The 22,142-nt window shown below is 38.9% G+C and overlaps 1 protein-coding gene and 1 long non-coding RNA gene across 3 annotated transcripts in view; one reads left to right on the top strand and one right to left on the bottom strand.

Moving 5' to 3' along the window:
* LOC117888000 overlaps nucleotides 1-6,257 on the bottom strand; it is a 51,191-nt gene extending 44,934 nt beyond the window's left edge. The window contains exons 1-2 of the long non-coding RNA XR_004648242.1: nucleotides 6,160-6,257; nucleotides 1,512-1,586 (exon numbers count right to left, since the gene is read on the bottom strand). This is a non-coding gene — a long non-coding RNA (uncharacterized LOC117888000). The remainder of the gene's footprint in view (nucleotides 1-1,511; nucleotides 1,587-6,159) is intronic.
* The window catches only part of KIAA1671 (KIAA1671 ortholog), a 137,932-nt gene that overhangs the window by 63,517 nt on the left and 52,273 nt on the right, over nucleotides 1-22,142 (top strand). The gene's annotated exons all lie outside the window — the stretch shown is intronic.

Raw genomic sequence — 22,142 nt, 5'->3', positions numbered from 1 at the left:
AGTTTCCCTCAAGTGTTAGAGGAAAGTGCATTCTGGTAATCTGGGTAAACATTTTAAAGTATTTGAGTGTAAGCTAATGATGTTTACATTTTTTTAAATATAAGCCATTTCCTGTACCTTTTGAAAAGATTTATCATGATCACTCTAAACTCCATTACATTCTTTTTGGGATGCTAATACCTTAGGGAGTATTATTGTAGCACTCCAAATAACTATTCAAAAAAAAGTCCTGTAATTAGAAAGAGCTAGTTTTTTTTTATAAAATATTTCCCCACCTTTCCTTTTCAGCTATTTATTTGTATGAATGTGTAGATGTGAAAGATTCCTGAACATTGATTCATAATCTGTTGCCAACACACTCTCTCCTCATCCACTGGTCACTTAGATGCTGGCTGTAGAATATAATAATAAAAACAAACCACATGGGGGAGGAAAACCAAAGCCATCAGTAGAAACTGCTGCCTGTTTTGTAATTGAGTGCAAAAAAAAAAAATTGTAGGTGCATTAGTGCAGTGTATTCAGCCTTTTTTTTTTCCCCCCTCCATTTTAAGGACAGTAAACTGGATTTAAAATGTCCCAAATGGGCATCATTGAAAACTAAAACCACAAATCTAAAATCTTCAATAGGAAAGTAAATAGAAATCGAAAACAAGCATTCTGTTTAAACATTACCAGAGATAATCACTATTTCAGTTTACACAAGAAATTCCATTGCAGGTAGGTGCTAAACAAAGTCCTTGGACTCAAATTCTGACCTGAAAACACCACTACTGTTCCACTCCTCGGCCTTTCTTGAGCAGGCGTTGTCACTTGTTTTATGTGGCAATTGTAGACAAGGAGAAAGATAAAAATAATTTGGTGTGTGTCCTATTTTGTTGTGTATATTTAGTGTTTGTTGCATTACAGAAAAGATCCCCTAGCTTTTGGCTGTGCTGAACTCTGTGGATTCCTTCTTGGTGTCTGAATGAGCAAGGTAGTGTAAACAACAGAAGATAGGACAAACACAGGGAGAAAGACCACCCTGATAATTAGTCTAGATAGGAGGGTAAGTGAAACTGCTCTTCTTTTATGTCAGTATAACCTGGGACACTACAAAGGAGTCAGAATTCTGTTTGGAAAAAGAAAATAGACAAGTACAGATGCCTGAAAATGCAGGATCACAAACAGTATTTCCAGTATGTTTTAATTGCTTGGGCCTAAGTGTAGCTCTTGGGCTAACTTTAACATGGGCTAACTTTAACAGCAAGCAAACTCGGGCTTGAAAATTTTAACAGAGCAGCTACTTGCAGAAAGTATTGCTACATGGACAGGTAAAACCTTTGTTTATTCGATCAGTGAATCATCTTAAAAAAATCATGAAAGCACATCAGACTTACATTGTTAGCCATGGAGAGAACTTCTGTAATTCTACAAAGTGCCTAGTTTCTAATCAATGACATGGGATTAGACCCAACATTTGGAGACATTTATATTACTGGCATCTATAGCCTGGTAAAACGTGGTGTACTTACTTAAGTTGGCCAAAACAGCTTCCCCTAACCTAGAGGTTTCTGAGACTTCTTCTCAGTGGTCCTGATTTTTGTAGCCTGTCAGGTTGAGGAAAAAACAGAGCATTAGAATTAGCAAGAGCATAATAATTCTAAAAAAACCTGAATAATACATCTGACAGAGAAGAAAAACCATCACATGTTGGCTACAGGCCCTCATTATATTACGTTAATCTAGTTTTGTTCAGTTTTTTTTTTTTAAGCAATTTAGGCCTTTTGGAGTGTACTGAAAAACAGAACTCTTGAATTATGTTTCTCCAGCAGTTCTTGCAGTTTTGCAGGTTTGTGAAAGGATATATGCATATGTGGGGCGAGCAGTAGTGATCAGACAGATATGAGGAACAAAAAATAAAAATGAGGCTGTGAAAGGGAAAGGAGATCTATTCACAAATTTCAGACCATTTGAAAGTTTCTAAAATATTTGGAGTCTTATTTCATTTGTCAGAATACTGAAGTAATTTTTAATTCATATAACGACTTAGAGTGGCAAATATTAACATTATGGGATGTTATATGTTGTTGTTGTTGTTAAATCTAACCCGGGACAACTGTCAACAGTATTGACAGTTCCTTTGTAAATGCAGAATGCAAAGTATCTTGTAGACATGGAAGAGCAGAGTGCCAAAAATAAGGGGCACCTCAAAATACCTGTTAACTTAGGGATTTGTTGCATATGTAACAAACTGGCTATAGTGTGTGCCAAATGCAAAGTGAACCAGGAGCTATGCTGCAAAGTCTGGCACAGTGTTCTAATTGTTTTTAAATAGTCTGCAGTGTCAAAAGCAGCTGGTTAAACTAAGTACCATTACTAATTACAGAGAACCAGAATCAGTCTGGAATGCAAGATCACTACAGCCTTACAAGGGCAGATTTAGGTCTTGAACAGTTTCTGGAGCCAGAATGTAATGTAGCCAGAGAAACAAACAGAACCAAGATGGAAGTGGTCTTTGCCAATATTTAAGCACAAAATTAAGGTTTAGAGACAGGCTGATACCTTGGAAAATGCTTAAACAGTAGATAGATAATTAATAATAAATTAATTATTTAGCCACTGCTGTTTACCTAACTGGAGAGCTGATGGTGAAATTCTGGGTCATGACCGGGGAAACAACAGGGGAATGGTTTTAGTTCTGGCTTTACCCTTACACATGCTACAAAAGCTGCGTATCTGAGTTCCGCCAGCCACTGAGGTTTTATATTTTTGGTATGTTTCATCGCATGCTGTGCTGTACGCAAGCCTATTCTAATCTGACCTTCCAACTCTGTGTAAACATTAACATAATTGCCCGTATTTGAAGCCGTGCAAGAACTGAGAGTTGAAAGCAGCTTTTGGAAAAATGTAATTCAAATACCTAGAATTTTGTTTGCACTGTGGGCAGAAAAAGTGGGGCTTATTTCTTTGCACACAGTTGTATTTGTGAGTTGTAGGTGGAATAAATGTTCAAAGAAAAATGGGTATCCAACAATGTCTGAATAATATAGTCACTTGCACTACTGTGCTAATTAGTCATACTGTGCTATTTAGAAGTGCGTGTTCATGGAAAGTGTTTTCTGGAATTGCAGACCCTTGACAAATCCAGGGTGATTTCAGCATGAGATAATCATCTTGTGCAGTACTACTTGTTGTGTTGGAACAACTCCTTACTTAGCTAAAGAGACTTCTGTACTGAAATGTTTGGAGGCTGGAAACGTGACCTTCTCAGAGGATTTATAGAGTGGCAAGCCTTGTACTTCACAGAAAAAGCTTTAGAGAAAGCTTGTGTAGATTGACCAAAGGGAAAGTAAACAAAGCATGCATGTAACCAAAACAATGGCTTTAATTGAATTGAGAAGCACACATAAGGAGTTGCTAGCACAACGTATTTTGGTTGGCCCTGAATCAGTAGAAACAAGTTAACATTTCTCTTCTACACCTCTACCCCGATAAGCCAAAAAATCTTACCGCATTATAGGTGAAACCGGGTTGTATCAAACTTGCTTTGATCCTCCGGAGTGCGCAGCGCCCCCCTACCCCCGAGCGCTGCTTTACCGTGTTATATCCGAATTCGTGTTATATCGGGTCGTGTTATATCGGGGTAGAGGTGTATGGTCAGAAGATCCCTTCAGTATTAACACACTTTTATGGTATGCCATTCCCATAATTAATTCCATATATTATTAGCTTTACTGTGAAGGTGTTTTCCGTCTTCTCTTAAATTCTATTTTTAATAATGACCTGTGTGCTTCTTGCACATATGATGTATTTGCTTGGTTCAGTGTTTTTCATAACTTAAAAACATAAATGGTTACCCCATGTCTCTTCCAATATAGAAAATCACAGCTTTCAAAATCGTCTTCATTTATATCTTTGAAGCTTTGTCGCATTTTGGTTGGCTGATGTAGTGGAGTTCTTTCAAGATCAGTTGCATCTTTTTGCTAACTAGAATGGGAGGGGAAAGCAATCCATGTAGGAAGGTAAACACTGCCAGGATCAGTCCTGTCGCTGGCATTAGCAAGTGGCGGATGTTTCTGAGGAAGGCGTTATGCTTCCACTCCATATAGTGCAGTGTAAGTTAGATGTCACTCGAATGCTCTAACCAGTGTCATATTTACTCAGATACTGAAATACTCCTGCATCTGATCTGCCTGCATTAGCCCTCATTACTTATTTTTACTGGTAAAGATAAACATGCTGCTGGGAGGGAGACTGAGACCATGAATTAAACTCCAAATCATGCATTTAATTTTAAATTTAAACACAAGCATAGAGTACACTTTGTGCTCCATCTGCTGCTTGAGATTGAATTCATTTTTTCCCTCATCTTTAAAGCAGCAATAAGATACTGCTTCTACTTTAGTTCTACAGACTATTTCCACAGTTTCAAAACACCACTCTATTAAAAGACTGCCGTTTCATTCTCACTGTATGTGTTTGCTTATAGATAGGAATAGATTCTCTTGTACACCAACTATTTTTAACTAAGGCTAAGACGCTAGTAAACATTCTCATATGTAATGATGATAGCATGAGTTACGGAGGTGTCCTGAAATGGATAAATATGACCCTGTTGTGTTCTGTGCATAAAACATGGATGAAGATAATACATTTTTATATAAACCAGAACAAAAGAGGTTCTCTGATTTTTGTTTCTAGAGAGAGAATCTTGTAAAATTATTTCTACTGTAATGAAAGCAGTGGAAACACCTGATACTCAGAGGAAATATGTTGAGCTTTTATGAGCTTGTACAGTACTTCCAGTTAGCTACTAAGGTACAAGCACTAACCTGGATGTCTCTTCCCCAACAGTGAGGATGTCCTCCTGAGAATGTCCAAGGAAATGAAAGTATATTACATATGGATAGTTAACAACACATTTTAATTACTTGAGTGAGGCGATTCACTGCAATAATTTTAATTTACCCCTGTTTATTTGAGTTTGGTGTATCTTGATCTTTTTAAAGCTTATTTAAAAGTAATTATACAGACCTACACACTACCAGCTGTGCAGCTAATAGACAAAATGAATTATAAAGTCTTGGAAACAGTTACATATATGCTTTAAAGCAGGGGTTCTCAACCTTTTTCATTCTGAGGCCCCTGCCAACATGCCATAAAAATTCCAAGGCCCATCTGTGCCACAGCAACTGGTTTTCTGCATATAAAAGCCAGGGCTGGCGTTATGGGGTAGCAAGCAAGGCAGTAGCCTGGGGCCCCATTCCACAAGGGCCCCTGCAAAGCTAAATTGTTCAGGCTTTGGCCTCAGCCACGGGTGGCAGGGCTCAGGGCCCCAAGCTTCAGCTCCATGCAGTGGGGCTTCAGCTTTCTGCCATGGGCCCCCGTGAGTCTAACACTGGCCATGCTTGGTGGAGCTCCTAGAACCTGCTCACGCCCCCTCGCCCCGGACTCCTGGTTGAGAACCACTGCTTTAAAGGACTTTTTATAGATAGCTATAGAAGCTTCAGTTGCTTGTTCTGGGACTACTTCCTGTCAACACCTAGTTGTTTGATTAAGACATTTGCTTAGTTTTGCTTCCATTAAATACATTCTGGTAATAATTAGTTCTTGCATATGTGGGAGTAGTACACTATTATGTCTAGTAATGTGTTCATATGTGTGAAATTCCCCAGGGTGCAATGTGGACTGCTGTGTCCCCTTCAGGCTTTGATGCCTTGAACACTGCTTTGCCGGCGAACAGCAATCCCTCCATGTAAACTCACTCTCAGCGGAATACATGAATGCTATGCTTTGCCATCCATGAATTACATACAGGGCGACGCCAGCATATCCCCAGTTCCAGTGTCGCTGCCCTAGAAATGTGCAACTTACACGGTTCAGTGTCCTCCTGGTCAGTGTAAGCTCATAGTCATGTCATTGCAACAATGGATAATGGTTACACACCAGGCTTTTTTACCTAAGTAGAGATTCCTAAGAACTTCAACCAAAACACAGTGGTTTAGATAAAACAATAAAACAAGTTTATTAACTGGAGAAAGATAGATTTTAAGTGATTACAAATGATAAGACATAAAATTCAGAATTGTTTAAAAAGAAATAAAAGGATAAATACGCAAGCTAATTCCTAAACTTTACTAAGGCTAATAGGTTTCAAAGCAAGAAAGTAGTTTGTCTCACCAAAAGCCTATTGCAGCCTGTTCTGGCTGGAAAACTCCCCCAGTTCAATAATGCTGCTTTTGTTTTTCACGTGATATCGCTGCTGTGAGTAGAAATTGAGAAGGAGCGGTGATGTGGAGGTGTGTCTCTTATTTTTATACCCTCCTCCTTTTTAGGGGGGTTACCCTATCCCGGGCTGCAGACAAACAGCCTCCTGTGTACATGAGGTTTGAAGTGTTTCTGTGTTGAAATGTAAATTATTTGTTTATACTCTTCTCCCTTCCCCCCACCCCCGTTGGCGGTTGGCCAGTTAAGCAAGATAATGGCTTTTTAGCATCTTGTTGGCCTGCCAGTGTGTCTTTGTCTCTGAGAAAATGGTTTGTGGCCATTACCCAGAACTAAGACCTGTTTCAGTAATAATCATATAGCAAAATCTCATAATTTTACATGCAGTGACGTTACATTTCAACAGAATAATAATAATCAGCAGATTGAGTTTTCAAATGATATCTCACAAAGCACACTTTATACAAAATATTTCAAAACCATATAAAAATGGTGAACATGGGGTACAGGGTGTCACAGTATGACACAGTTAAAAGATTCTAAATTCAGTGTTGCAGATAGACTCTCAAATCAGTAATGGCACTTATTTCTAAGGACAAATGCAGTAAAATATGCATAATAGCGTATTAATTTTTAAAGCGTTAATATAAAACAGAATGGATCAGATTTCCTAGAGAGCTTACAGCTCCTTTGTCACACAGGCAGCAGAAAGGGGCAACAACCTGGCCACAAATGGTCAGCAGAGTTCCTCTGGCAAGGGGAATCTCTCGGCTGGAAACTACTGGGCTGGATCTCAGTCTATGCACCTGCCTCCTTCCCTACACTGGCAAAGATGGCTTATCAGGGGCTTGGTGTAATTCAGCACCGCTATGCCAATCCTCCATTGGTGTATGGATCATTAAGTACCCTGTGTCAGCAATACAACATGGAGGTGCCCAACTGCAGTTTTAAGTTAGTTCGAAAATTCTAGCAGAACTTCAGAATTGGGGAGTTGAAGGTGTAACCAGCTCCCTGCTGGGGGCTCCACTTTCCTGCACCACGTAGAGTTCTGAGGAGAGAGATTTGTCCAATATTCACCACACATTTGTACTTTAGCATTTAGACTAAACTGAATGTACAGAATGTATAGTAATAGTGTAAGGTTCCTGTATTACGTACAACAATTTACATGGTGTTTATAGTACCAAATTTTTACTGCCATAATTTAAAAACTATTTTGCTTCTTACTTTTGAAATGTCAGTAATACACGTTAGTCCCTAACACTTGTGTGTGCAGTTAAAAAGAAAATCCGAAACTTTTGGTTAGAGAGAGTGTACATACACATGTAATTTGTTTTAAAGACAAAGCTATGTAAATATAAGAACGCTCTTTCTCTATAGGTTGAATTGTCCTTCAAAACTCAGAAATCGTATTAGACCTCTATGATGAGAACATATTTTAAAACACATAAACAAAAACCCCAATATTTGTTGTGTTAAGGGATGGTCTCCATGATGTGGGGGCTTACTTTTGCTAACACAATTTCATTTCGTTGCGGCCTAAAAGTAATCAGTGTTTATGACTGGCTTTGGGAAGTCGGAGATGTAAAATACGTTAAGTGCAATAACCACATGTAAGTTACCAATTATATCGGTATTACAGTTCAGTAATAATTCTCAGTTTTCACTGAGCAATGACCCTCAGACGTAGAACTTTTCACTACTCTTATGAAGCCTGTACACTTACAAATATAAACTAATGCCTTCAGGAGGAATTTAAGGAGATTAGTCGCACAGTAATCATAACTTTATTACTCTTTCATGCCAACCGTTGTAGGAATAGCCTTGACATTCACACAACCATGCAATTCTAGGCTCTTTTAAGGTGGTTAAATGACCAGAGTAGTGAAGTTTTGTTTCTAAAATGCATGGTTTAAACATTTTTTTAAAAGGAAGGCTGAAAGGGAAGAGACCAAGGAAAACATATACTAAAAGGAATGAAGAGTCAGCTTTTCCTGGTAGACAGAAACATTTTATTTGTAAAAGGCACCAATCACATAGTGCTGATGCTGTCTTTATTTGCTTTTCATGCTTATGATCTAAAGTTTGATATTAGGTCCCTTTATCTAATATTAAAATCATAATCTAAAATCTTAACTGATTCCTGGCAAGATATGTACTATTGTATTACCTTATTGTATGCAAGAGAGAAGCATTGTTAATTAACATGATATAGTTAGAATAATCCTTCAGACATTACTGGCCCTATTGTCTGTTGGGACTGAACATATGAAGATGATGGAAATCCACATGGCAACGCTCACTTTTCCTCATATGTTCTGAGGCTTGAAAAAATACTTGTTAAAACAATTCTTCCTAAAATGACTAAGATCATGTTAAGATTTTCGAATAACTTACTTGTTAGTCAATGACGCTCTTTCACAGAGTGATACTAGTTCAGAATGTAGAAATGAAATAAAAATTCAGCCCCAAATAAGGCTGTATTATTAAGTCATGCTGCCTAGATTCTAGTTAAGTAGGAGAGGCAGGTAAAAGGATGATTTTTGTAGTACTGATTTTCACACAGTCATGCATAACTAAATTGAACTAGACAGGGTGGATTTGATTTAAATCATGATTTAAATCACTAGTCAGGAAGACTCGATTTAATCATGTTTTTCTACATAAAAGTGCATTCTTGTTGGTTGTTATAACCTTAATACATATTCTTCACAACTCAGAGATAGATGTAGGTTTCATTTTTAGAAGGTACACACTATACCTTTTTAAACAGTGATTTATTTTGAAAACTTTTCATGTGTGTTTTACATCTATATCAGAGAATGAATGATTGGTTATTTCATTTACTAAAGGTAATTGAAGTAGATATTTATGAAGTCATTGGGAAGTTAACTATCTCCAATTCAACAGGTTAATCATTAATATTTGGAGGATTTTCTTGCCATGCTGTATTAGGAGGAGAACGTCACCAGACAGACATTTAAATTGTTTTATTTAACTAAAACAACAATGTTAAGTATTCTGTTTTTTTCTTCAACAGCAAAGATATAATATTTTAACAAAAAAGCATATGTCCCTTGCTTCTCACGTTTATCTCCAGACTTCTTCTCCTTGTCCAGATCTATTCAGCCCCCAACGATCTTCTATTCATTGAACTTTTTGAAACTTTGCACTTTTAGAGAGAGGTAAAGGATTGACTCAGTGTACACAAATTTGCAGAGGAACAATAGAGTTGAGGTCTGTTATTTCTCTCATCTATATATTTATTTATTTATTTAAAACATTTTGGCTGTTAACAAGCATGTTACCTCTGGAGACACAAATCCACAGTTTGAGAACTGCAAAACTAAGCATCTCTAATGGTATCTTCTACACTGAGCACTGAATTCCATTGGGTAGATAGAAAGATTAACCTAAATAATCTATACAGAAGCCCCTGGAACCCCATAAAATTGGGTCCCTGATCCATGAACTATTGGAACTCATTTACAAAACTTTTCTTAAACATTACATGAATATATTGTCTCATACTATAGAATTAGAATTTATAATCCCTATCCATGATGAGATATCTTTGAGCTGTAATGTATCTTAATTAAAACGATCTTTAGATAGGGTTTTTTCCTCAAAAAGCATTTTATCAAAAAAATCCGATTTAAATAAAAAATATTATCCCACTGTGCAACTGGCCGCAGAGTGCTTTGGGAAGGGTTTGCAATGCCTCATGGGGCAGGTATAGCGTCACATGATGCAGGTTTCTCCTCCCATCCTTCCAGGGGCATCCAAGTAGATTGTCAGCCGCTTTTCAACTGAAATGGGGGGTGGGGGGAGAGTGGTGTGTCTGGGGCGGGGGAGACAGCAGGCTGACTGATCTATCCTGAGGCAGGGTGAGGGGGACGCCCACCCACCCCGACATCAGCCCCTGGCTCTCCTTGGCACACTTGTCTCTCCTGAAGCAGCCCGCTCTGCCTGCCTGTGATTCTGTGATTGGTTCTGTGATTCCCTCCGAGTTCTCCCACAGCCGCCTCATCTGTGGGGAGCAGCATCCAGAGCGGCTCTGGGAGCAGTCCGTGCTGAGGAATGTCAGAGCATTGCAGCAGTCCCGTCCCTCCCCCCATCCGCCTCCCTACAGCCGCAGTCTGCCTGCCGCTGTGCTCCTGTGCAGGGCACAACAGGAGCCTTCCACGTTAATGATTTTCTCTTTATTCCCCCCAACTGAGCAGCACACTCAGCTGTCAGATACTTCCAGAAACTTTAAAAGGGGAGGGGTTCATGCCAGCAGAGTGGTCACGGCAGGCATGGTGGGATACTGGGGGAAGCCAGTTATGTCGACAAAACAAACAGCAGAGTCTGCACTGAGCTTTGTCGCAAAAAGCTTTATGCCTCTTGTTGAGGTGGTTTTGTTTTGTTGGCAAAACAGCAGAGTTTTGTCGCCAAAAGTAGCTTTGTAGTGCGTATACCTCCCCTGTCTTGTCGACAAAAGGCAATTTTTGCTGACAAAACTTTGTAGGGTAGACAAGGTCTTAGTTTAGTTGTTGTTGAGCCATAAATGTATTGTGAAGATCCCTGTGACTGGACAGGTTTAAGACTAGAAACAGGTTGACATGGCTGGATCCAAGTGACATGTTGAAATGCAGTCCCAAGAATACGTGTTTTGAAGAAGGAAAAATCCTGTTTCCCCCAATAAGTCACATTGGTTCCTTTTGTGTCATTGTCTAGTAATTTGTTTGTTTAAGTATTCCTCAAAGAAAGGTTGAAACAGTATTTTTCTGTCATTGTGAAACAGCCTGCTGGAAGCCATGTCAGGAAAATATACAGAAGCTGCTTGTTTGTCAGTTAAATATGCATTTTATAATCTTCCTGGAAGGACTGCACCAGAGAGAGAGAGAGATATTAAATAAACTGCTAGTTTGTGGCAGAAACAAAAAAACAAGGAAACTTTAAAGTTAACACACATTCCTTGTCTTAATACTTGCATCTTTCCTTTTCATGGTGAATTGCAGTTATGGTCTTAATTTTGAAGCCCTTGGACATGTAGTTTGTTAGTTGAATAGAACCTTAGTATTCCTTATACATAGTTATTTCTACAGTTCTTTTGAACTGATTATTCCAGAATTTCCATCCTGAGCAATGAACAGTTGACTTCCCAAAGTTACATGCTGTCATTGTTGATTGTGAAAATCTGACACAGATAAACCCTTACGTGGACAAATTTGGGATATTTCACATACATTTGACATGGTCAGCAAAACTTGTCCCCTGTATGTTTACTGGTCTTCCAATTTTTTTCTGGAAATACAGTGGAAATTAGTATACACATGACACCCCTCCTCAAACATCCGAAGGCTCTGCTGTCCTAAAAGTCACTAGATTTTTGTTTTGGTAGTTCTTGTTTTGTTTGAAAGTAGACTCTAGAGTTTCCTTGAATTGCATTTTCTAACATCTTGGAATTGATGACCTTTAAATCCTATCAGTACTAGTGTACCTCCTTTGATGTCAGGATTTTTGAGAATCTTCAAAAGTATATATGGGAACGTCAAATGGGGAAACTTACTTTGTTTTTGTCTAACAATAGAAATTTGTGTAACAGTTAACTAAAACTAAACTCAAAACATTATTTCTAATCTAATTCATCTAGAAAACTATAAACCAAATAGATCTTTGAAGCTTTTCTTTAATACTCTGGGTTAATCATTATCTGTTATGACTGTTTCATATTATAAGAGAGGTCATTAAGCCCAAAGTAGTTTTTAAAATTTGTGAACAAAATGGTGTGTGGCAAATACTCTAGAATACTTAAGATTTATAGTGCCTGCATTTATAATGTGATCTCTGTTTATAGTTTTCTGCCGCTAGGCTGCTGCATTTTGATGTACAGTAGTGTCTCTGGCGGTTTACTAAAATGTCCATTCACTGAAATGTTTCTATCGCAGTTCTAGGGAAGGGTTAAAATCTGTAAGTACACGTGACATATGCAAACTATGAATCATTCCAATAGATCTGTTCAACTCTCCTGCCTGCCCAGGCAGCAGGCAGATGCTGTTCCCTTGGTTGCCATGGCAATCCTGCCTGTACTATAATAAAGCCCAGCCCAGATCCTTCCTTAGGCAGACCTCTGCGGCTGTTTCACCTAGCTCATTGTTTTTTCTCTAGAGGAGGAGGAGAGAAAGGGAAGGAACCGAGTGAACAGAATAAGATACCAAAGGCAGCAGTTTTTCATCTGCTTATAGCCTCTTGAGCCTTATTCAGGGAGAATTCAGAGCATGGCAGGCTCTTGATTTGTAAGATTCAGATGGGCTTGCAGGCAGCTATGCTAGCCAACATCATCTTCAAGAGTGTATTTCCTAGTGGTATAGAGAGAGGAGCAAAAGTGTGTAGCGACTTGTGATGGGGTGGAGAAAGTGTCTCTGCTGACTACTTGTACAGCAGTTTATCATTCCCTGCTACATTCCTCCGTTCTGAAGCCCCTTTCTAAGGGGAGAGCTGATGTCATCCAGAAGATCTTTTGGCAGGCTCTGAGCAACCAGCAAGTCCAGTCTTGAAGGCAGCAGACTTAACACAGTTCCCCTTCAGCTTCATTTTGCCTGACTATCTTGGGATTTGTGTGCCTCCGGAAATGAAAATCTCCTAACATGGCTCTGAGGATTAAGTGTGACCTGTGAAAAGGGGATTCTGCGATCCCTGATACCTGGCTTCATAGTAAAAGACCTGGATTTATTGGTCAGAAGACGTATCACTTTGTCAAGTGAATGGATTGTATGAAAGCATCAGAAATCTGTGAAACCTACTGTTGCCTGAAAACCTGCCAGGCCAGAAGAATAAGATTCCTTCTAGAATTCTAATATTAAAAATATACATATATCTTGGCTTTAAAAGGAGCTGTGTTTTTCCTGTTCGGCAATGAGAAAGTAAGAGAACAATTCTATGCTTGTAAATTGACAAACTGTTTTCAAGTAACTATTTTCAGAAGTTAAACCTTAATTTTCTTTTGTTTACATGGCTGATAAAAATTAAATTTATTTTTATGAGGTTCTTTGGTAATTGGAAATCTGATTTGTAAGAAAGAAGAAATTCCATTTTATTTATTTTTTATTTGAGAAATACCAACCTCCACCACACATACCTTCTGTTATTTAAAAATACTGACGTCTATGTTTTAGTCTAGTGCTATTTATTTACACTAGACTCTGTCGAAAAAAAAATTATAGACTGTTTTTCTGCAAAACAAACAGCACTGTAAGGAGTATAGAGAATTAAAAAGAATAAATTGACATTGAATATTGATCCCCTCCTTTTTTTCCCCCCTGGAACAATGGATTACCTTGGAGACAAACTGACAGTGGCACAAACTCACATGACCCAGTGGATGGGGACAGTGCGTAGATCCTTACAGGAGGCACTAAATTTAGTCACAACTGCAGTTGCTCATGAACGGACTAGCGGGGAGGGTGGAAGCAGAACTCCCTTCAAGCGAACCTCCTCCTTCAGGCATTTTGCATCCCGGAGCAGAGAATCATTTCGAAGGTTTTCAGTGCGGAGTCAGCAGAGGTTCTCCTCCCTGAGGAAGAGGCAAGCCAGTTCAGAGCCACCAGACCTTGTAAGCAATGCCCCCTTTTTTAGTTAACTTATGATAAAAATGAAGGAAGTTTTTCACTGCAGCATCTTGGCCAGGAACACTGATCTGTGTCATGTCAGCTTTTCAGTTTAAAAATATCTTCCAAAACACTTGTAATGCTGCCTGTTTGGAAATGAGCTGGGCTTTTTCTGTAGTGCAAATAGAAATTTCCATTAACTCTCACTGGTCAAAGTTAATTTACACAAGTTTTTGACAAAAACTAACTTTGGTGTTCTCTTAAAATTAAGATAGGACAAAGGTCTAGTCTGTAATTGGCAAAAGTTAGTCTGAAGCTGCTTTGTATTTGGTATGCAGATGGAGAACACATTTGCCCAATGTAACTTCTTACTTGATGTGTACATTTGTTCTTTTCATTTTTAATAACAATGGTTTAGGTGAAATAATTAATGTAGACTGGTTAAAAAGAATCAAGGTGCTGTCACCTTGTAGCTAATAGTAAGCCAATAATATTGCCCAATAAGGGACTAAAAGCTTGTTTATTCTTATGTAATAATTAACATGTTAGTATTATGAAATACAGAATTTAGGACCCACACTGGAATCTGCAGGGCATAGTTTAGTGAGAGCATGTGAGAATGGTCTGGCTTGCTCTCCATACACTCTTGACTTTGGGCCACATGGAACCATTTTTTGATTAAATGTCTTTTTCTTTTTGGGAGTTATCTTCAGACAATGCACACTTTCTTGTTAAATAACTAGCATGACAAGGTGATAAAAGAAATGCACACTGCATAGGGAAGAGTTTTTTATGCATATGAGGGGGTAAGAATTCCCCAGGTCAAATAAAAGCTCAATTTGAGGACATTCTGAAATACACCTCTACCTTGATATAACGCTGTCCTTGGGAGCCAAAAAATCTTACGCGTTATAAGTGAAACCGCGTTATATCGAACTTGCTTTGATCCACCAGAGTGCGCAGCCCCGCCCCCCAGGAGCACTGCTTTACCGTATTGTATCTGAATTCGTGTTATATCGGGTCTCGTTATATCGGGGTAGAGGTGTAGTATGGGGATTGGGGATCCTGCTCTTGTCCCTACCTAGCAGATTTCTGCCAGGCTTAGTTGACAAATCACCATAAAATGTTTGGGCAAAAGTTAAACCTCTGTAGTTCATAATCTGTATCTATGCATTATAAAGCCACAATGTTTCAGGTAGTTCCAACTGCCGTTTTCCTAGTGAACTAAAAGGAAAGGTAGTACACGCTGCTCATTCTGATTGTTAAATGAGCCAAGTCTCTTTTAAACAATTGTTTCATTGGGAAGGAATTTAATAAATGGTTACAAACATTTAAAGAATAGTTCAACAAATTTTAAAGCAGACTTCTGACTTAGGGCTTCCTTTTGCACCATTGAAAGCAAGCGAGTTTTCCCTTGCTTTCAGTGGGAGCAGGATCAAGCCCTTCATTTCTAGTGCCTAAATAAACCGTGAATGGCCTGCTAATATTTCATCAGCAATAAAACCTACAACACTTTATTGGTCTGACTTCTTGTTTATTTACTGTTTGGCAGCTCAGCTAAAGAAACTGAAAAAGATGTGTTGTCAAAGAAGCACAAAAGCAGGAAAGAGGCAAGTTTAGTTGGAAAGAAATGTAATGGGTGTGTGGGGGGGAAGCAGCTCATGGGAAATTGATACTACACGGTGTTGTCAAAATGAAAAACAATTTAAAATTATCATGCAAAAGTGATACAAATATATGGCTTCAGAAATAGAAAGGAATGGACTCTGCCTCTTGCTTAACAGGTCGTTTAGAAATAACACAACAAAACTTCCCATGGCTTACAGCGTAGAAAATCTTCTCGAAAGGTAGGGTGGCCTTTGAACTTACTGCTCATGCAGGCACCAGAGCCACTTTAGGTCTGAATCCTGCAAACATTTATGCATGTTTTAACTTTAAGCATGTGAGTAGTTTAACTGAAATAACATCAATATTTACAAACTTAAGCATTTGCATGGTTCAGTTTAACCAAAATAGCCTAGGGATACAGGGACTTAGAATTACTGTAGAAGCTTAGTTTTATTTGTTGTCGTCCTAAATCAATTTTAAACAAGAAAAGCCCCTACATAATGGAGTTTATATTCAGTATGATTCAGTATCTGGCAGTACTTTCACAGAAATTTTACCTTTCTGACTGGGGCTGAAGTTGAGGTTTGTTTTAGTAACTCCATGGAATCACTAATAGATTTTTATTAAATACCAACGTAGTTAAAACCGTGTGTAATCCATCATAAATGGTTTGGTTGTTAATCATTTTTACAATGGTCGTGTAAGTTTGCTCTTGATACTTTTTGTGGTGTACTTTCAAATGACTATGACGATAAGCGTTTGCTTACTAGTTTGGGAGCTAGCTGTCCACTAGTGAATGCCACCCAGTTCTTTCTAGGTGAAGTTGAATTCTTGTGTTCCATTGCAGTACAGTACTGATTGAATGCTTAGTGTTGAACATGACACGAAGGAACTTACAAAACTCAAGGTGAACTACACAGCTGAAATTACAGTTGATCTAAGCATACCATGCTCTGAATGCCCCCAGAAGTAGTTTGGGTGAAGTGGAAGTGGAAGACAGTTCAGTAATAATGTTTAACTTAAAAAAAATGTATCCACTCCTTCCCTTTGTACCAACCCCTTCTATGAAACTCTCTGGACCTTCCTCACAGGATACCTATTAAAATATGTTACAGTTCATTAGGAGATAACAGGCTGATCTGTGAAATGAACACATGTGTTTTTTCTTGCTATGTGAGTTGCTTCATGGTACCATTTTGAGAAATTTTAATATTTAGTGCAGGGATCCTCAACCTTTGGCACGTGGCTCACCAGGGTAAGCACCCTGGCGGGCCGGGCCAGTTTGTTTACCTGCCGTGTCCGCAGGTTCGGCCGATCATGGCTCCCACTGGCCGTGGTTCACCGTCCCAGGCCAATGGGGCCGGTGGGAAGCGGCGGCCAGCACATCTCTCGCCCCATGCGGCTTCCCGCCGCCTCCATTGGCCTGGAGCGGCGAACCGCGGCCAGTGGGAGCCGTGATCGGTCAAACCTGCTGATGCGGCAGGTAAACAAACCGGCCCGGCCCGCCAGGGTGCTTACCCTGGCGAGCCACGTGACAAAGGTTGCTGATCCCTGATTTAGTGCATCATACTTAAAGCATTAGACTGTGTGCTTCTTTTTCATAGTTTTATTTTGCCATATTTGTTAATTATTTTGTACTAAAATCAGTGTTTTCTCTTTTATTTCCTATGGAACCCTGCAGGCGTGTTTTCATCCAGAGTTTGTAACTATACTTCCATGGCCACAGACTGATGTAACAAACACTGCATGATGGGGCAGGTCCTCCCCAGCCATTGGGCAGCTTCACAATGCTCCAATAATCTAATTTAGGCTTACTTGTCTCTTAAAAGATTTTCTAGCCTAGGGCAATCCACCGGTGAGGCAGAGTCTCAGTAGTTCCTATACTTCCCCCTTCGTGTGACTAGTGCAGGCTATGTGGCTTAACCCTAACCTAGCACAGAGAAATCCCAGAAATCAGGGAGTGAAAAGGTGACTTAAAATAACCTTCACCTCCTTGGACTCTACGCTTCAGTTCTTGGCTTCAGCTGAAGATCAGGGCCAGTAACTTCTTTCTGGATCTTGCAGAAGCAGATACTGGGCTGTGAAGGGGAATAACTAGAGTAACAGCTCAGGGAATAGACGCCATGATAGATCAACACAATTGTTTTTGGTGTAAATGTTAGGTTCTTTTATTGTAAAATCTCCTTCCCTCTCTTCGGTGCTCTTTTCTTTGTTTACATCTCTTCAAAATTTCAGATTTAGTAATTTTTGCAGCATTAACTTCCTGACATGATTCTGTCTGCCTCTAGCTGCCTGGTGAAGAGGTTCAACTACAGAGTCCTCAGGAAGGAAATCTGGAAGGAAATGCCTAATTCAAAATCTAGTGTTTTAGTTTACATGAGGTTACAAGACCGTATACAGAGCACATTGTGAGTCCAGTTTGCACTTTACAGCAATCACTTTTAATCTCAAAATATTATCATTTCAGACCTTTATTTCTAAAATAAAACCAGAGGAATAGATGGCCTTATGTGAGACCACTATTGGATAGCAGAAACTTGAATCAACAGAATCTATATATAGATTAATTTATTTATTTTTAATTTGTTTGGAGTTTTTTGTGTGTGTGGTGTGGGTGTGTGTGAGCTGTTGTTCGTGCAGGGTCAGTCAAGTGATATAAGGATCCCAAATATGTTTTTAATTTATTATTTATATTCCATAGTGCCATAGATGCCTCAGGCATGGAGCAGGACCCTATTGTGTTAGAGGCTGTTCAATCACAGAACAAAAAGATGGCCCCTAAATTCCAGTCTAAGAATCCTTAAATCTCTGTACATTTGTCCTACCAAAGAGCCAGTTTATACTAAGCTATAAACTATGCAAACCACAATGCGAGATTATGATTGTAAATATCCTGTTTGGCTTTATTCAGCAGAAAGCATTTTAAAGACATTTGAGAGACTTTTTTTCCCGTAGTACTTTTACTATTCCACATTTAATTTGTCTGCTGAGAGTTTACATCATCCTGTGATTTGCCATGGTTTCATCCAAAGTCAAAACTATATTGGCTATGCCATATTTTCTACCTCCATTATTCCTTTCCCAAAAAACCTGCTGCCTCTGCCGCATCTATAATTTGGTCTCTGCTTATAACAAAAGTAGCAGTCACAGGTGTATTGTTTCCTTTCTTTCCAAGCCTCTCCCACTTTTGGGGGAACACATTGGGTTGCCCATTGGGTGTTGTGAAGGCCAATACTATAACGGGGTTCAAAAGGGAGCTAGATAGATTCATGGAAGATAGGTCCATCAATGACTATTAGCCAGGATGCGCAGGAATGATGTCCCTAGCCTCTGTTTGCAGAAGCTGGGATTGGGTGACAAGGCATGGATCACTTGATGTTAACCTGTGTGTTCATTCCCCTTGGGGCACCTGTCAGAGGACAGGATACTGGACTTGATGGACCATGGTCTGACCCAGTATGGCCATTCTTATGTTCTTAAAAATCTTGGAGGAAATACTGATGATGTTCCTGGGCCTAAATTACTTTGCTTATGAAATGTTCCTGGGAATGTCAAGACACTTCCCCTTTTGAAGGGATAAAAAAGCTTAGCCCCCAAAACTCAGTGTAAACAAGATGTATCTCGATTGGATCTCTCTTCTTGAACTACATTGTCTTAATTTTATATGAGATAATTTTCAAACAAAAAATAGAAGCTGCAAAACTTGGCTATACTCACTTGGATATCAACTCATTGTTTTGTGAATGAAGTTTTTTATCTGTAACATAAAATTACCCAGAAGTTAATGATAATCAGCTAGTTAACTTCCTATAAGCAGCATGGTAATAATAAAATGACAACATTTTGTGTGTGCGTGTGTGTGCGTGTGTGTGTGTGTGTTTGTGTGTAAGTAAAATTTTATGAATATATGTTTTGTTGGCTTGGCTGCAGATCCTGGCAAAAGTGAATAGAATTGCACTTCAGTGGCTACCTTTCCTCCCTGAAAGGTTCTGAAGATAGGTGTTGGTCTTACCTGCCCCACTGGCTCTCTCATATAGTGTGCCATCTTCTCACTTTATGTGTACGTGAAGTCAAAAGGGGAGACTGAGGGTGATTTAGATTCCATTGAGAGATGTGTTACTCAGTTACTTTTTTTTTTTTTTTTTTTTGTAACATCCATACATTACAGTTTCTCTGCTTTTCCCAGTACTTGGCTCAAAGTGAGACTTGAATGACAGTAAGTTTGGCTGCTGCTATGTTTGTATTAATGTGTGGAAACATTTTGAGGTTGTTGCAAGGATTATACTCACACAGGTTAACAGTCTACACATGCTTGTTCAACACCAACTGCTCTTAGATTTGTAGACTGTTGTGGTGACTAAGAAGCACTTTAGTTAACTGTGTCCCTCTAGGCAGTTTATGGCTGGGTGCGTTTCAAGATGTTTGTGGTCTTGTGATTTGTATCTAGACAACCTTTACAGAGACTGATCTGTATCCCTCCATGCCACCTCAGAATTTGATTTACTGTTGGGCTTGAGCCAGCAGTTCTTAGGCATGGATCAGGGTATACTTCTTGGAAGTGACACTTCTCTGGAATTTGCTCTTCTCCTTGGTATGTCAAAGGCAGATTTTGTTGACCCTTCAGAACACTGTATAAAGCACATCTTTTTACCTCTGTCTCCTGCCTTAGGAAAGGATAATGGTGGGATATATTAAGATGTTTTTGAAGAAGTTCAGTTTGACAGTGGCCCATATGTTTTGTTAAATGTGTACATGTTACCTTAGCCTTAGTTATATTTTAGCCGTATCTCTTCTGTCCCTTCATGTAGTTCTTCTGTTCTGCTCCTGTGATCATTCCTTTTTACTCAAAATTGATGTGGTCACATGACAATTATTTTGTTTGGATTTAATGCTAATGAAGTTCAGGACGGTCCTGGAAATGGAAGCCTTTCATTCATACAAAAAATAGGATTGTTTCAAGACTTCCCCAAACACCCACTGCTAATTAATCTGAACCCTGCCCTTTAAGGATTGCCAGTAAGGGTTAAGGTGGTTCAGTTTCTGTCATCTGAGATTGTCTATGTGGAGATCTTTTGCGTACTAGGAATTAGGTTGGGGCCAAAAATTTTCACATACACCAGTGAACATTCATAGATTTTTAAGGCCAGAAGGGACAAGTGTGATCATCTAGTCTGACCTCCTGTGTAACATAGGCCATGAAACTTCTCCAAAATAATTCCTAGAGCAGACCTTATACAAAAACATCCAATCTTGGAATTAAAAATAGTCAGTGATGGAGAATCCACACTTTGGATAGTATCTGCTTTCATTTGTTACTGATCTGAGCAGGGTTTGTATGGGTGACTTAAAAGTAAAGGCTCATATTTCAATACAAAACTCATGAGCAATCCAGTCACCCTGTGATACATTTTGTTCAAAAATGGGTGCTAGATATGTAACCGTGTATATGCTCTTGAATGAATGGTCATATTCTGGCCATGGATGGTCATTGGGCCGAGAGAAAACTGACATCTGTTACGTTCTTCAATTGGATTTTTTTTTCTTCAGGAAGCCCTTTAGTTACAAAATGGATATCATTATAGTTCCATTTAATTATTCTCCTACTCTTCTCATGTATTATAAAACTCCGTGGATTTTTAACTTCTGAGTTGCTATTCCAATTAACCTTTTCAAAATGTAATGCTTCAAATTGTTTTTCCCCCCCTGATTTATAATTGAAATACTCCAGGCAACACACAAAGCAGATGAGGTCTGAATACTCACCATGAGCACCTGGATTTAGTATATTCATTTTATAATACTTTTTATATGGAGATACAGTGGAAAAACTAGGCTTTAGAGCAAACACTACTATAGAGTTATTTTTGGTTGGGGTTACTTCATGAAAATGTAGTTAAGAAAATAATAGATTTTAAAAATAAAACAGAGGTAAGTATGGAGCCAAGGTGTGTGTAACTGCTAGAAGTATTTCTAGGCTATTAACTTCATAAAATGCAATTGTGGCCCGTGTTATCTTCTGGTTACTGCAGTATCTTTCCTAGCTACCTCTGCCAAACTTTAAGATTGAAGAATTAGAAATAAAAATGTATTTATCAAATGTTCAATACATTATTTACCAAATCGTTATAGAATGTGTTTAGAGACACTTCATACATTTGTTTACAATGTGAAAAAGCCTTTTAGCTCTCATAGTGCGCTTAAATTTTTTATAATTAACAGGTGGATTTATACATTTGTGAAAATGGCAAGCTCAACTAACTATTAAACACATTCCCAAAATATTGTTGAGTGGGAGCGGCTGAGGTGTTTGCTGTAATGGTGCAGTTTAAGTTGATTCTATTTACATAAGTATTTATCATGACCATAAAGCCACCCTTTAGTCAAACATGGGCTCCTTTTGAAACCTCAGAGTGCCAAAGAGAACATTTGTATGTATTCTGTTTGGCTGAGAAGAATTAAATGCCTATTCTTCTTCTTCTTTTTTTATTAGTAGCTCAAAACATGCTAAACTTGTAAAATGCATGTGTGACAGGATCCCTGGGGTGCAGCCTGGGATGGTGGGACTGCTGTGCCCCTTTATCTCTCCAGCCTGGACACTCTCTCTCAATGCTTTGCTAGTGACAAGCAGCAAACCCCTCCAGGCACTGTTATCACTCAGCACAACCGCATGTGGAGCCCCACATCCAGCTAAACTGCATGAATGCTCCCGGAGCCACTCATGAATCACATAGAGAAAGG

The sequence above is a fragment of the Trachemys scripta genome, chromosome 15 (genome assembly GCF_013100865.1).
Source record: "Trachemys scripta elegans isolate TJP31775 chromosome 15, CAS_Tse_1.0, whole genome shotgun sequence".
Lineage (NCBI taxonomy): Eukaryota > Metazoa > Chordata > Testudines > Emydidae > Trachemys > Trachemys scripta.
The sequence above is the reverse complement of the archived record's forward strand: the minus strand, read 5'-3'. Positions and strand labels throughout refer to the sequence as shown.